General features: G+C 35.9%; 1 protein-coding gene across 1 annotated transcript in view; it reads right to left on the reverse strand.

Moving 5' to 3' along the window:
- Window positions 1-14069, reverse strand: part of SP3 (Sp3 transcription factor) — a 206263-nt gene that overhangs the window by 141536 nt on the left and 50658 nt on the right. The window contains exon 9 of the transcript XR_014956716.1: window positions 9427-11616. The gene's annotated coding sequence lies outside the window, so the exon portion shown is untranslated. The remainder of the gene's footprint in view (window positions 1-9426; window positions 11617-14069) is intronic.

Below are 14069 nucleotides of genomic sequence, written 5' to 3' on the forward strand. Positions count from 1 at the left end.
GGTTGCTGAAAGACCCGTATCTTGTGCTACTGGAAATTAGACCAGATAACATGCCCAGAAAATACCTCTTAAGAAGGCATAAAGTACTTGCATTATCATTTCCAAAACAACACAGGACACAGAAATAGCAGTCATTAAATGTGAATACTTACTCTGACATAGCATTGTGAGACAGCACTGCAACCTTTAAAGTGGCCGTGGGCAAGGAATTGAGGATTCTTAGACATTACCTACCCTCTGTAGCTCTTAAGCTACAACAACAGGCCAAGAAGCCAGTGGTACAAAGCTCTAAGGAAACCATTCTGGTAGAATATGTGAAAACAGCTGTCCTGAAGAACTGGACACACATCTGTCATAGTTTCTCCACATACTCAAATAATGGACTGAGATGAGAAGATTTTTTTTTTTTTCTCTGCTCTGGTTGTACTTTCTGTTAACATCACTTGGGAAAAAAACCCTGTTCTATAGGAGGCATTTCTGGAACTATTGTGAACTGCCTGTTAAATCTGAGTTAAGTCTGGCTTGTCCATGTCCAAAATAAGTCTTTTTATTATCACAGAATCATAAAAGGGCTTGGGTTGAAAGGGACCTCACTGATCCTCTAGTTCCAACCCTTGCCATGGGCAGGGATACCCTATGTAAATGTAGTCATTACTTATTTCCATGTTACTGTGGGAAATGACACTGAAGCTACCACTTCTGCAGATGTCAAGTCTGCAAAAGGCAAATTGCAGATGCCTAGCGGACAAATTCAAGAAATATAACAAAAAAATTTATAGTGTGATTTTATATAATTTTTCCCAATAACATGTTTGCTGCATTTGAATATGTATTACCAGCAGCAGTCTCGGTTTATGGCAGTTTGTGGTTAAATACTCCATAAAAGCTAACTCACTTGTTCTATTTTGAACTCACTATACTCATGCTGACAGCCCAAATTACAGTATTTTATTATATTGCATCTTTACTGTGTACTTTATTTATCTCTGTTGTACCTTCTAGTATTTGGCATCTATTCAAAACCTTTACCTGTGTTCTCCTGCTGTTCTTGGGGGGTTTTGTAGCTTTTTTTGCTTTGTACTCAGTGTACTATATTTTACTTTCACACACTACAAAGTTCTTTAGTTTGGAGAGCTTATGCAATCTCTCAATGATAACAAATCCCATTTGTTCATCTGATTTGCTACACAGCTGCAAAGATAGCCTGTGTATTAAATCACCAATTGTGACCACCTGTAAAACGCTGCTTGGAAATATGCTCTTCAAGGCATAAAGCCAGCTTAATGTAGCAGTTAAATTTTTAAATGAAATGTCATAAGAAACATGTATGTTCCCTATAAGCAATTCACAATTCAACTGTTTTGCGTACTGCCTGTTTACTGTGTGTTAAACTTAATCTCTTGATTTTTTTATGTCTCTTCATGGGTTCTGCTAACAGAGCACTCTTAAAAATTAGAACTTTTCATGGGGCATCTAAACTAAATCCCTGCTGCAATGGCTGCATTGACTTCATTTTTTCTCAATTTCTTTGAAAGAAGATGACTTTCTTAGATCTAAAAAGTTCTAAGAATGCTTTCATTTGGCAATACAATCCACTGTGTAGCTCTACAGAGTAAGTACTTTGTCTTAGTTAACTTTGGTTTTCCTGCAGTTATGGCCCAGTCTCACCAAAAGCATAAAATAACATTCTTCTATTCAACAGTTGCATTGGTATCAACAGTCAGTGATCTGAATGACATATAACTTTATCATTTTTCTATATCCATTGCAAAACCTTGTCCTCTCCCTAATGTTTCAGGGATTATTTTTATCAACAACTTTTTATTTATTTCCTTGTCTCTGTGGAAGACCAGTTCTAAATCGTAGCTTTTGAGGAGAGAGCTTTTCTCCATTTTTATTTGGGTGAGATTTTATAAGGGTCTTAAGCATCTTGTAGAACAAAAAGGAATATAGATAGTAATGGCCATCTCTTTCTTTTGAAACTTTCTAACAGGTTTGAAATCTTAATGTATTAGAGAATCTACAACATTAATATCAGAGTAAGTCCTACGTTTTGCTGTAATACTTTTTAAGGAACTAGTGAGTTGTTTTGCTGAATATAACTGCTAGACAAAAAAATCCATGCTGTGATGAGTTAGTTTCTCCCTGCACTGATTATTTTGATTAGCATCACCCTCTTCAACAGATAGAGTACATGCTTCCCATGTTTCTCAGGCAGCCTTATCCTATCAACTGTCTGCTTTCTTCCGCAACCACTGTACAATGTCTGTTTTTCTCCTATATTTTCCTTTCCCCCTCACAGTTCTCCCCTTCTTCTCTCTCTTCTTCATTACATGTGGTATGTTTATATGCTTATATAAATTCGTTCCCCTTGCTCTTGATTTTATGATGCATCTATTTTTGTTTGTTGTACCTGTTGGGATGCATTTGTACAGTGCTGAAAGTAAACTCTTGTATCTCAGCAGGAAGCTGTTCCTCACAGCAGTTCTGCCTGATGGCTTTCTTTCCATTTTCCCTCAGCTTCTCAAGAAATTCTATTTATTGAAAGCTTATGAATTCTCCTTTACAGTCTTACATAACATATTCAACCATCTCTCTTTTCCATAATGTTTTTTATTTTGTTAGATATTTTACTCATTTACTCATATATTATCTACTCTGATAGCTTTAATTGCTATTATCTGAGAAATTTACAGAGTTTACATGCCATCATTGCACACAACTCCCACTGATTTTGGTAACTCCCATTGACTTTAATGTGAGTTTTGTGGCTAACTCCCTGACAACCCAGGAAATACAGGATATAGTGGGTATAATCTGAGTTTAGAATAACTTATTTAGAAGAATAAGCTTTTAAAAACTTTTTGTGGTTTTGTGTTCTTGCATTATTACAAGTTTTAATAGCTGAGGGAGCAAAGAAGATATTTTCATATACATAAATTAGAGTATTTGAGGTCTACATGTCAAGATTCAGAACAAATTAGGAAAGATTAGTCATTTCCCCCTGAGTCACAGTCAAATTTTGCCCTTGCTTTTATCATTGCAGTCTATGGTGGTCTTCTCTCCTCCATTGCAGATGAAAATGCAACTTGAATAATGAATGAGTCTATGATCAAAAATATGCAAATCTTGTTCTTCATTTCAGTATTTGGACATATCAACTTTAATTTCCTAAATCCTCTCTTCTAACTCAAGCTATTAATGATGCTAAGACAATTATCTAAATCTACCAGACTGCCTATTGTTCATTCAGCAGAAACCCCTATTTTTGCAAGAATGTCAAACTGTTTCTGTAATATTTCATATATAACTTGCTTTTTCTTTCACAGTTTTTCTGTGTTTGAAGTAGTAGCCACAGTGTCTACAGCTACAAGACAAGGAAGATTTCTCTGAAAAAGTAATGTGTTCTTATAGACCATCTGATATGACTAAGGAAATAGGTAAGCGTTTAGATTCACAACCCCTTCATTTATCTAATCTTGTGTTCTTTTCAATAGGACTAAAATCTTCTGTTACTCTTTGGTCATCTAAAAAATATGTCACTTTTTTTCTCCTTATTCATACAACTCTAAAGGTAGGTTCTCCAGACCTGGGTATTTGTGTACCCATTTTTCATTCCTGACATCAAGCCAATTCTCACATACCTACAATCTCTAGTACAATTGATGACAGCAGGTTTTCACTGTTTGTTATGTTTGCTTTTAAAGTAAATCCAGCAGTCTACAAAACATAAACCTGAATATTAGAAGTACCTACTGTAAATCAGAACATGAAGTCGTTATTCAAAGCCAAACTGTGATTGTCCTTTATGTAATTTCAAGGGAAAAAATAATGGAAGTATTTTATATCACACACACACATAGATATATATAGGCAACCAACTGCTGCTGTGCTCTGGAACACTTCCAGTGATCAAAGAGCTGGCAGAGTCCTGAGTCACCTTCCAGACCAGTAAGAAAGCTGGCCATGGAGAAGATATTTCAGATTCCAAAATGGCCAGGGTACCTTAAAGCAAAAACTTTTTTCATCCTGTGTTTCAGAGAGGTAGTTTCTGCAGTATTATACACTGTGAGCAAACACCAGGACTGCATTCTCTGTCTACTGTTGCCTCTTTGTCAAACAAGCTGTGATTGGAGTCATGGTCATAGACATCCCTGCAAACAAAGTGACTTGCAGGCACAATGATTGCTATGATCTGCATCTATCTGGTATTCAAACCATTGCAAGCTTTTCCTTTCCCACTTTTTTTTTTTTACTGAGGAGACATTATTCCATGTGAAAGAAAGTTTTATATAAACATGGCTAGTATTTATCCTGCAATAAAAGTCTTGGACATTGTAAAAAGAATATTTGCTGAAACTGTTCATTCCCCAACATTTGCTGTTTAATTACATGAAGGCTAAAACCTTCACATAACCAGATTTAAATACATCTTTAAAAAGCAAGCTGTGCAAGTACAAAATTTAAAAAGGGTGAGAATGGGAAAAGAAAGAAAGAAAGAAAGAAAGAAAAAAAAATAAAGAGCAAAACCCCCAAACCTGTAGCTGTGGAAAACAGGATAGCTGCAGCATGATTTATTTTCATCAGGCCACCCATTCATACTATATTGAATTTTACTTCTGAATCCTGAAAATTGCCTAAGGCAGATAAGTTTTCATTGGAGATTTGCCTGGGGCCTTTTTCAGGATCAAGGTCTGCCTCATCAGGTGTCCTACCAATATGAATCACTCTAGTTCAAAGTATAATTCTAATACAAATTAATCACAGCACGTATTCAAATATTTATCAAAATGTTTCTCAACCTAGTAATTTCACACTATAGAATTTTGAGATATGAAATAGATTAAATATTTTACCCTAGAAGCAGCTTCCAGTCCTTTTGACTCTTGAAATGCAGGATTTAATATTGTTACTAAGTGGTGACCATTCATCTGCCAAGTAAATCTCACATGATTAGAGAGCTTTCTGAATTACAAATATATGGAAAGTTCTATCTCAGAATTCAATTACAAATATCAGTACTTGCTATTCAGAGCAACCGCTCCAAAATAAAGCTCTTTAATTTCAGATTATAATTGAAAATGTAACCAAATTACTGTATATTCTATTGCTTTTGACACCACTGACAAAAACAGGAACTAATCCTGTACCTGCTACTCACATTATCACTAATGCAAGTAATCCCATTCAAATTAAGAATGTGTAAACAAAAATTATTCATGTAAGTAAAAATTACAAGATAGGGTGGATAAATCCCCTAAAATTGAATTATATAATCCATTTATTTAGTTTCTTTCTCTAAGGTACATGGTTTCACATGCTCAGTTGAAGCTAAAAGTACTGAGATTACAAAAGTTTAAATATCGGATAAATATCGTAAAGTGCAGTCAGCAGAGCTGATACAGCTATTGATCTTATGAAAAAAGCAGCTCCCAGAATCTCCCTGCATTCCTCAGTTCATGTTCTCCCACATGTTCATAGTCTAGGAGGCTCCTGACTCAAGCAGAGGGCTCAGGCTTATGAGCTACTACATAAGCAGGCACAGCCTACTGCCATGGCAATCCCATTATAGGAAGTGAGACAGAAAGAAACACTGACAGGATTATATTTAGAATTATTTTCTGTATTTTTCTGCCTCAGTTTTAGATCCTCAGCACACCACTACTCTGTCACAGCACAGATGACTTGCCAAGAAACAGCATTAAAACTAAAATAATAACATCAAAGGAGCATTTGAGTAAGAAAAAGTTTTTAAAGTCAACACCATTCTCATGAAAAAGGGCTGAATAAAAATGCTATAGATAAAATCAGTTAGATTTAGACTACAGTTGTTCAAGCCACCTGATACCTTCAAATATTAAAACCTTTTCATACACATGTCCACAACCAGTACCAGACTATTCTAACCATACTTCTGACACATAGCTGAGTCGATGGAGACAGGAATACACTTCTCAGTGATTTTTTCACTCTTTCCAGCACCCTGAGCCATAAGTCATGCTTCAGTCTCTGTTGCTGCTGGACCTCTTGCCAGATGTTATTAAAAGTCCAATACATGAAATTGTCAGTCCTTCAAATAGCAAGGTAAAGGCAATTACTTTGTAAGGTTAAAAGCAGAGTTTTGTGGAGGGACATCCTATTTTTATACAATTAAAAAAAAAAAAAAGAAAGCCATATCTAGATCAAGAACGTGTCTTCTGTGCAAGAGTAACAATCACACTTCACCAAAAATTGAATAAATCTATTGTGTAAATTAAGGACTCCCTAAGCACACATTAACAAGAGAGACCATAGCAATCTATCATCTCAACGATCCCTGAACAACAGGATCTGTAAGTAATTTGGATAGAACAGATTGTGACAGCTTCATAGGAATTACTGCAAGTTGCATAGGCAAAAATCTACAGAATAAAAGAAATGGAAATAGGATGTAGGTTGTTCTGTCAATTCATATATGATCAAGCATTGTAAATAGCCTTGCTAAAACAAGTGTTTTTCTCACTAGAATAAGAAGATAGGGATATTACTGGAGTGCCTGAAGAGTCACATGAGAGCTTACCATAATGATAAAATCAAATACATAAATATTGTGTTGCTAAAAGAAAATCTTTTACCTCACCTCCTTCATTTGTCCTTGTATATCATCTTATATTGAGATAGTCACAAGAAATTTGACAAGAAGGGCAATGCTTGAAAACTGCACTTTGAGAAACAAAGTGCAGTCTTTGAGAAACAATTCTGCTTTTCTCCATCTTATGGAACTCTCAAACAAGACACACACACAGTGAAATGCTTCAAAGACAGGGAGAGCATATAGCAAAATACAACCCTCCCATCTCAACTTCTCTGCAAAAGAACTAAGAAGTTGCTGTCTATGAATGATTAGAATTTATCTGCTAGCCCATAGCCATGAATAGTCAGAAAAGAGATATTTTAGAATAGTTTAGAAATGCTTGTCTGCATTAGATTAACTTTTTATGCCAACACTTTTACTACTGACATAAGTGTATCATGTCAGTAGGGAAGTGTTTACAGTTTGACAATTATGCATGAATAGAAAGAAACAACAGAAAGTTTAAAAAGACAAGCTGAAAGGAACAAAATGTAGTATGTCAATGTCCTAGCAATGCCCTAGCAAAAGGCATTTTTTACTTACAGTATGCCACCTAAAATTTCACACCTTGACATTAAATAAATACTTAATTTATATTGTCTCTCCTCTGTTCGGGGATTGCTCCATGTGTAATGAACAAAAGCCATTCAGGTCAATACAGATCATTTCATCAGTACCTCACTGCACTTCACAAAAGCCACTATGACCCTTCCTCTCTCTTCCCTAAAGCTCAGTGGGAGTTTTGCCAAAACGTTCATGGGAGTTAGAGGTATCTCAGCTGTCAGCACTGCTGTGAGAGGTACAAAAATAGTTCACAACTGCAACACATTACTGGAAACTTAGGCCACAAGATGGTGTTCTGAATGCACATTAGAGACCAAACCAGCAGATTCCAAAACACCTTAATAATGACTGATTCATCTAAACTGTAACACCTTTTTTCCATACTTTTCTGAAACTTTGATGTCTCTCAGTACTATAATTCACTAACTTCAAACAACTTCTGTAAGTAAAGCAGACTAAAAATGAAAATGCATATAACTTAGAAAAGTGTGATCATAACAAAATAACAATACATTGCACATGTAGCCGCCTCTACAGAAAGAGCTCTATGGGAATGCTACAGCATTTGTATTTACTAATCTGTTGTAATGCAGCGGGCTGTGTTTACTTTTCTGTTTGTCTTCCGACACCAATGAAACCCTTCCCTCATTAATAAACGTTGTCAGTGAATACTTCTGCTCTCTAACTCCCAAGTGCTGTTTTCTCCAGCTGAGATGAGTAGCTGGTGTGAAAAACTTTAGGGAACAGCAAAAGAGTTTGAGACATCAAAGCTGCTACTATCCTCTTTTACCAATAAAACGTTTAATTTTGGCTACTTCAGCAAAAGTGCCTTCAGTAACTGTCAGTGGCTTCATTCATTCATAAGTTACTAACACTGAAAGAAGTTTCTGAGTTTTTACCCAATAAATATGTGCGCTAAAAAATGCAGATTGAGACAACCAAAAAGTAACTGCCCACTTTGAAAACAGTTTAGCCTAGCTAAAACTTTTATACTTCTGTAAATTGTGTTTCTAAAAACTAGAGCACTCAGTCAGGAATCTGAGGGTATTTGAAATCACACATTTGTCCCCTGTTTGCCCCCTTCAGAGTGCCATCTCTGAGAATTTTTCCCCCCACCCCATCCCTGGGATTTCGGGTGAGAAATTTCACTAAATCTGTTTTTCTTCACTTCCTTTTCTTCCATTAAGCCATCAAAACTCATTTTCCTAATTCAGGCAACCCCAAACATATTTAAAACATGTAAATCTAGTTATAATAAATACAAAAAGCAAAAAAAGATGAACACTATAGAATGCAAACCTGACAGGGTAGTGACTTTATCCTGAAGAGAGGATTACTTGGCACCAGGTCACAAACTCAGTGCAGACACAAAAGTGAGACTACAACAGTTAGGGTCAGATTCAAGAATTTAAGTCTTCACTGCAACATCTTCACTGAAAATCCCACTGTGTTTAATTTCAAGATACAAGTTCTTCTGCTCTCTGTTTCAGGGCAGTCAAATGTAATTCAGCTTTGATCCAAAACCTTTATATTGTCACAGTATATATAAACTGAGGAGAATAAGGAGAAAAACAGCTGTAGAACTGAAGCATTTGGTCTGAAGCATTCCGTGCAGAGCTCAGAACCAGTCTGCACAGGGAGAGACAGCTTGATTCACATGCTTATAGTTAAATGTTCTTTCCAGTAACTTTGAAAACAATTCCACTGTACTAAAGCCACTTTTTTCAAATAGCCACAATATGATAAAGGGATAATTTTCATTAATCAAATTTCAGCTACTGCAAGCAAACCATTTTGAAAAGCAGAGTCCTTCTCCCCAATAACTGCTAATTACAGCCAGAACATACTAGCTTTCCTTGTCTCAACTGAACATACACATTGTTTTTCTGACAATTAGTGCATCATAGGCTACACTATGTTCCTAAGTTCACTACTTTTTTAAAAATACAAGACAAAATACTGTATTTAATTGTGTATACATCTTAAATATATTATCCCAGTCCACAGCAACATTCCAGAAATTTTATTAAACAGAAAATACTAGTGCAGAAGAAAAGTTCCACTGGATAACAGCTGCCGCCTTTTCTAGGGTTCCAAGTAATTGTTATCTTTTAAATATAACAAATGTTCTTAAAACTTCTGAATGCATACACTTTGTTGGACATTTTCTGTTCTTCCTTCTAGGTCTATTTTGAAAATCTCTGCATAAGCTCATTTCAATTTCTAAAAATACATGTAATTATACTCACAAGTTTAAAATCTTGGCACTTCTCTATTTCTAAACATAAAATTCCAATTAATCATATAAATCTATATCAGCCTGTGATAGTGAAGATGCCCCTGTAAAAAAAAAAAGAGTAAAAAATGTTTTGCTTTTCAGCACTTGATGCCTGATAATTAATACCCATTTTGGTCTAGAAATGCATGACATACAGAAAAACCTTTAAATTTTGACAGACAAACTGAGCAGAGAAGCATGTGCATTAGTATAACAGGGCATGTACTTAGTGGTAGCAAGATGATCTGTGGTAAACTGAATGAAGGATATAAATTTCTAGAGTAGAAAGGGAGACAGAAGTAGCAGCTTTTGGGGGTTTAAAGAGAATCACTTGTGCAAATAATATCCCATGGATTGGCATCAATCTGCAAATATTTTCTATCATTCTGAAGATTTTTATCCTTCTTTTTCCAAATAAATGAAAAATGTAAAAAAATATCAAAGAAATAACCCAAAACCCAAACCAACCACACAAAAACCAAAGAAAGAAAGAAAAAAAGGAAGTCTTTTCAAGAAAATAAAATTTTTAAAAACCCAGAATGAATCCTCAATATCAGTCATTCTGAGGTTTTTTCTTTTACTTTTATTTTATTGCTTCCCAGACAAAATTCTTTGCCAATGTTGAGCAAAAGTTACGAAATGTTTGAATTTTCTAAGGGCTCTTTTTATGATGAGTTCACTATGAACAGTAAAAAATATCATCCTACCCTTAGAGCTATCTTTTCCTCAACACTGTGCAAGATGTAGTAAATATTTACATCCTTATGCTTCACTCTACACCCCTGTATAATGATATGCTGCCATACCTACACTGTCGTTATCTAAAGTCTGATTCATTAATGATTGTAAGGAACACTGAGAAGCTCACTAAAAAGCATAATATCAGAAACAGCTTTTTCAAGGAGTATCATAAATGAAGTGTCATTATAATAAAATCCAACTTTTCTAAGAAAGGGTACAATTATGTTCATATGTATTTCCTACACACTAGAAAGAATGATATTGAAGGTTTCTGATCAACAAAAATGCACTGATATCCGTGTTTAAGTACAGAAGGGATCATTCAGTAATGATTCTATTTTTAACATCTCATATTTGTGAACTGGAAGCCGAGTACAAGAACAGGCTTAAGCTGATCCTTAACAGACACCAGGACACTAAGGGTTACAATCTGCATCTCTGCTTTGTTCCTGCTCTCCTATGTCAAGGTGCAATAGAGAGGCCTAGCTCCAGGTGATTCCATGTACCATATGTGCTGCATTTCCTGCACACACTAGGAGTTGGGAACAGTATTTCCACATTTACAGCTAGTCTGTTTTTATTGCTTTTTGCCATTTTAAGCCTGCTGTCTTCTGTTATTTATACATTTTATTTAATATGTGCTTTTTATTTTTTTACCCCAAATACCAAGGACAACTAAAAACATACAACAGACAGGCAGAGCAGGAAAAATGGAAGTATGCACTCAAAGACACACAGCCAAATTCAGCCCTTTGGAGAATCTGCTCACAGAAGCATGAAATTTTCACAGATGTCTGAGTAGTACAAGGATAGCATGATTGACATGTTCTGCTGTCTTTGCTATCCAGAATATTTTTGTGGATGGCTCTAGATGTGGGAGGGGCTTCCTTTTCACAGCATTTGAAAATACAAATCCACATAGCCATTTCCAAAAGAGGAAGACATACTAAAATTGCTGACCCACATGTCAAGCTTTAGCCTCTCTCAGTGGTCCTACTGGCTTTGAAGGGGCCATTCATATGGAAAGTTATATTATTTACCATGGTCTCAGTTGTATGGCCAGATTTTAGGATGTATGCCAGCTTTGCTGAGGCACCTCAAACTGATTAACATCTCTGCCGTGAAGGGGCAACCACAAACAGAGGAGGCAGAGACATGGTGGGTCATGCTGCAGCTGTGCTCCAGAGAGCTCCAACAGTGGTGATGCTGGCATGGGAAGGATAAGAACAGGGAGATAAGACCATTCAGACAACAGTCTTGGGGCTATTATTAGAGCTGCTATGCAGCACATCTCTACTACAAGAACACCTCATACATAGACTCCTCATGGAACAAGCATATTCACCTGGGTTTGCAGAGGCAATCACTGTCAGTAATTGTCCTCCCCCAGCTGGCATTTGGAGTGATGATGGTTTAAACACTGCCAGGAACAATAGAACAATAAGATATATCCAATGCTACAGATTAATCAATTCTCAGATTAATGTGGAAATTAAGGGTCTACAAAAGCAACAAGCAATAGCAAACATTTTTCATTTGTTACAAGTACTATGATCCAGATTTTGCCCTCTCCAAACATCTCTATCTCTCAAAAAAAAAAAAAAAACAAAAACCAAACAAACAAAAAACCACACACACACACACAAAAAAAACACCCCATAATATTTTAAAATAAATTCCATGCATGGGTCTATTTTTAGCAACAGAGTCTACAAAAACAGGGTTCAGGGTCAACAATGTTAATCCAAAAAACACTATTTGCAACAAACAATATACTTAACATCACAATCCAATTTCTATGTTCTAGTCAGAAAGACTATTTTCTGACAACATTCATATAATTAAATAACAGTGAATCTTTCATTAAATACAAGAGCTGATTTTCATCTCACAAGAACTGATGGCAAATTTGCTGGCTGAAGTTTGAAAACAATCACACTCTATTAATATACAAAGTTTGGGATGTGGAGAGGGTCAGTGTGTTTACTGTTGTTTTGTGTTCTTTTTTTCCCCACAGGAAAAAGATCTGGCAGCATACATCTGTTTCACGGTAAAAACAAAGTATTAATATTATCCAGTAATTCATCTGCTTCCCAGCCTTTGGGCAAAATTTGGTGAATTTACTTTTCTCTTCAGAGAATATGTTTGTTTTCATGCAAGTTAAAGTCTGGTAGGTTTTTTACATGAGAATATGTTTGTTTTCATGCAAGTTAAAGTCTGGTAGGTTTTTTTTCAGATAGCTTACCAGAGTAATAACTGGCTGTAAAGCTACACCCTGCACTATGAGTGCTGAGTGTCTGCTTAGTGAAGAAAATATGGTAAACCAGTATCTTAATTGCACAAAATGGAATCCAGACACAATTCCAGATCATTACATTGAATGCTGATCACTGGGGACCTTTCAAATAGTATAAAAAACCTCACAGCAACACTAGAAAAATTGTCAACTTATAAATAAACTAAAAACCAATTGCCTTATGTGCTGAAATTGGTTGCCCCCAAAAGATGAAAAAGAGCTTTCTGTTATAGAAACCTACACTGAGGTGGAAAATACACTTTCTGAAATGCCAGATGAAACCCAGAAAACTAATGTTTTCTATTTCTCCTGGGAGACTTTTTGAATTATCAAGGTAGAAACTCAGTAGGAAGGTTTTTAACATGTCAGATTTATAAATTTTATCTGCCTTTGGAATGAAATTGCTGTCCTTGGCTGCCTTGATTTCAGCCACTCTTGACTCTCCTTTTGCCAGGTGCCAGTCATTCTTTCAGTGTATAAGCACAGGTCAAAAGATGAGGACATACTTACATTCACTACTCCCACACTTGCAGTTCAGAACAGGGTAAGGGAATGCAACATTTCTACTGCTAGGGAGCTGGAAAAGGGCCTTTATATAAATGAAATGCAAGTCTTGAAGTTATGGCCTGGGGGAGACTTAAATAGTGCTGACACCTTTCAGCTGCCCTCCATGTGTATTCTCAAGCCATAGACTGAAGTCCCAACGTCTTGTCCCAGCAAGCACAGGGCTCAGTGCTAACCCTGGAGCTCGCTGCCTGAGAAGACAAGTGTTTCAAGATCCTAGACAAGAGCTGGAAGTGACTGACACAGCGATAGATCCTGAAAGCCAAAGGTTCCCTCTTTCAGTTGAATGGATAAAAATCCCTTCTTGAAACCAGGACTACAGGTAGCCTAAAGACATTTCTCTCTCTTAAAGAAAAAGTGAAGCTTGTGAAATGCATTCTGGTATACCCAGAGTTAATTTTCCAATAAGAAACTCTAACACTGTTCAGAGATTATCTACATAGTTCAAAATACAATGTAATATGCTCCTCCTAAAAGAAGTCATCAGTATCTGGTAGGTTTTATAACAATTGCTCATGAGAAAGTGCACTATGTAATTACTAGCATGAAAGTGATTCTAGCAGAAGGGAAGAAGGTGCCTTTTCAACAGTTAATGCACCTGTGCATGTAAAAATACAATGCTTTCTCATATTTATTGTTAATGATGCATTGTATTTTCTTAGATCTGTGGGATGTAATTTCTCTGTTGATGTCCTTGGATATGAGGTAATACCTACAGCAATGTATGACCACAACAGATAATTTAAATAAATCTGGTCAAGAAGAGATTTGTTATTTTGTGCCCAACTTGACATGTCCATTAAATGGCACATGCCTAAGTGCTCAGCTTCTAAAATATACTGTCTTTCCTAAGATTTAAGACATTTCATGATTAACTTCCAAGATAAGACAACTATTTTCAAAATGCATACTTAACATTTCAACAGTGCTGTGTATAATCTGGAACTTTACATTTTTTAACCAGACAACTTCAAAATATTCGTTCTTCAGGTACCATAATAAAGAAATTGTCA

This window comes from Lonchura striata, chromosome 7, assembly GCF_050655825.1.
Source record: "Lonchura striata isolate lonStrDom1 chromosome 7, ASM5065582v1, whole genome shotgun sequence".
Lineage (NCBI taxonomy): Eukaryota > Metazoa > Chordata > Aves > Passeriformes > Estrildidae > Lonchura > Lonchura striata.